The 3,158-nt window shown below is 40.8% G+C and overlaps 1 long non-coding RNA gene across 1 annotated transcript; it reads left to right on the top strand.

Annotated features, from left to right (window-relative positions):
• Positions 1–361: 361 nt before the first annotated feature.
• LOC125391287 (uncharacterized) lies at positions 362–3,158 on the top strand. Its single transcript, XR_007229050.2, has 3 exons — positions 362–615; positions 1,004–1,045; positions 3,003–3,158. It is a non-coding gene; the product is annotated as an uncharacterized LOC125391287 (long non-coding RNA).

Genomic DNA, 3,158 nt, shown 5'->3' on the forward strand with positions numbered 1-3,158 from the left:
ACGAAGTCCCACAACACAGCTTGTGAGCACCATCCCCCGCCCTCACAGGTGCTGCTTCAGCACTCTGACCAGGGGTTTCTTCGGCTTCTTCCTAACACTTAATCTAGTAATGCTCGGAGCGCCTTTTTTCTTCATTTCCTTTGTCTCCCGTTTCCAGTTCAGCACTCGGGATTTCAAAAACGTTCCTTCCTGTGTCAAAAACCCCAGCTCCTCTGTTTCGCTCATCAGCTTGGTCTTACAAATCCCTGACCCTAGATGAATTCACTTACGGTCCCCCCCATATCTGCCTGTACTAAGCAGCGTTAGAGGAAGCAAAGCCGCAAGCTGGAATTTCCCCGCCACCATTTACAGGGAACCTTAACTTCGGCACTCCTTCCTTAGTTCGGCAGAAGCTAGACTGACACATCTGGGTCCTACATTAGTGAAGGACAGACAGAGGTTTCGGAGGCTAGCTACCAGAGTCTGGTATCTGCTCACAGACCTGCCGGTTTGGATGTGAACAGCACACGGCTAGTTTTTCATGGGAGACTGCTGACATAGTAAGCCAGCTCTTCCGGTTTCAGCCCTCTTCATTGCAAGGCACCAAAATCCCAGCCCCAAGTGTCTGAAATGAGGGTAAGTGATTTGTAGGGTGGGCATTGCTCATTTCTACCTTGAACTGGAATCCTCCCCCAGCTATATGCTTATTCAATTAAAATTTATGCTATTCGCTGAACCAACAGGTTCACTGGGGCACTGACCGTGTCTGGTTTTGCTCATAAGGCACGATTGTTGCATGTTATAGGCATTTAACACCTGGGTGAAGGACTTTTTTTTTTTTCTTTTTTGAGACAGGGTTTCTTTGTGTAACAGCCCTGGCTGTCCTGAAACTCACACTGTAGACCAGGCTGGCCTTGAACTCATAGAAATCTGACTGCCTCTGCCTCTGAGTTCTGGGATGAAAGGCGTATAGCCACTGCCACCCACCAGCTAAAGAACTTTTCAATTTTTTTTCCCCACACAGGCTGCTTTTGCTGAAGAAGTTCTTACGGGGCCATTAGTTCAGGTATATGAAATAGCTATGCAAATCAAACACATTTATTAAAAATCAAAAGGAAATACATTTGTAAACAATTATTTGGAATACCTATAATTCTATCATTTATTAAAGACCAAAGCAAATTTGCATGCTAATGATATGCATAATATTTGTTGGTGTAAACACAATCTACTCCAAATACATACTAATTTGATACATTGTGTAGAACGATGATAGAAAAAGGATTTCTTTTCTACAATTAACCGTAATGTTTCTCTAAGAACAGAAAACTTGATATGTAAGTGAAAACCCTGAGGTTTATAACACACAATAGTCTTGGATGGAAGTCAGGGCGTTTAAGGCGGTGTTTGTTGATGTTTAGTGACATGACTGTATGCTCGGCGCAGAGGCCTCTGTATGTTCAGACCCAGGGCAGCTGTGAAGCTGCACAATGCAACTGCTTCACATTCATGGTGCATCTGATTCTGTGTTAAATTTCAATCCTCATGCACCCAGAAAGCTCCCACTCATGCTCACATGTTGTGGATGCCCCCACATCCAGTTATGGGGCCCTGTGTGGGGTCATGACTCAGAGTGTCAGCAGTTTTGAATTACACAAATGCATTATTTTATTATGATATGAGTCACAATGACATTTGTTCTTAGGCCATTTCTCTCGTGTCTCTGCTTTCTCTAAGATCCATGCTGTTGACATCGGTCTAGTTCCATGTTCTGTTTTCATTCAGAGTTCTCTCTGTGTTCGATATTTGGAACTGAGAATATAAGCTGTCACCTCTGAGCCATCTTTGAATCCTTTTTGGATGATTTTGATAGAAAATAACAGAAAACTTTAATTTGTTGTTAAAAAAGTAACGATGCGTGCAACTGACTTGAAATTCAGAGAGAAAGCAACCTTGCACACACCCATGATGGCTCTGGTGGTGCCTGCCTGCATGCGACAGTCCCCTGGGCTTGTCTTCCCCTCTGGACTGAATTTGTCCTTAAATTGGGAACAAGGTGGCCAGAGTGGTTTCCCAAAAACTCAAGTTCTGAAGGAGGAGGAAGAGGGACTGATTTTGCCATCGGTTGTCATAGTGAAACATTTCCCAGCAGCCTCTCGGGAGACTTTTTCTGACAACACCCATCCCATGGGTCCAATCTTGAACCAACCCTTGCCTAGTGAGACTGAGTTTAGCAGAGCATGCTCCATTTAACCCTTTAGGATAGAATGGATGTGTTCCATTTTGCAGAATTTGGAAAACTAAAATATGTACAACAGACCATTGATACCGATCCAGGTTTTCAATGGGAAGCTGCTTTGAAATTAAAAAAAAAAGCTGATTCTGTAATCACATATTTGCTAGAAGTTCTGGCCATCATGAGTATACCTGTAGAAAAAAAAGCAGGCACTGCTTTAACATATGTCTCTAAGAAAATGAAACAGTATTTTTTGCTTATTGTAATATAAAACATATTACAGGTATACCACACAATCCTACAGGACAGGTAATTACAGAAAGATCAAACTGAACTCTAAAGAATATGTTAAATAAACAGAAAGGGATGATAAAGACCCACATAAATAGACTGCATAGTACTTTTTGTAACTTTGAATTTTCTAAATGCTAATGAGAAAGGAACAACAGCTGCAGAGAGACATTGGATAGTAGAAAAACTTACGGAATTAAATCAGCCAGTATACTTTAAAGAATAGAAACCAGGACATGTGCTATGTTGGGGAAGGGGTTTTACTCTTGTTTCCACAGGAGAAGAAAAGCTATGACTACCATCAAAATTGATAAATATTCAATTTGAACAAGAGACATCTCCTAACTAGAATAGATGATAATTCACCAAACAGAATAGTCGTTTAATCTAAACTAACCTGTACAACTAAAAAATGCTCTTCATTTTACCAGATATAAGTTGCCAAAAGAGAATCCAAATTTAGGGTTGGGTAAGGGTTTTGTTTCTGTCTTTTCAGGAGAATAAAGGTATCCCGCTAAGGAATCTGAAGACCACTGGACAATGAGAAAGGACAAATCATCCAGAAAAAAAAAAATGTGTCAAGAAAAAGAGTAAATTGGCCTATTTGTATATCACATTTCCAACAGGATAAAATTTTATAAATCTTCCTAAA

This window comes from Myodes glareolus, chromosome 16 (assembly GCF_982192425.1).
Source record: "Myodes glareolus chromosome 16, mMyoGla1.1, whole genome shotgun sequence".
Lineage (NCBI taxonomy): Eukaryota > Metazoa > Chordata > Mammalia > Rodentia > Cricetidae > Myodes > Myodes glareolus.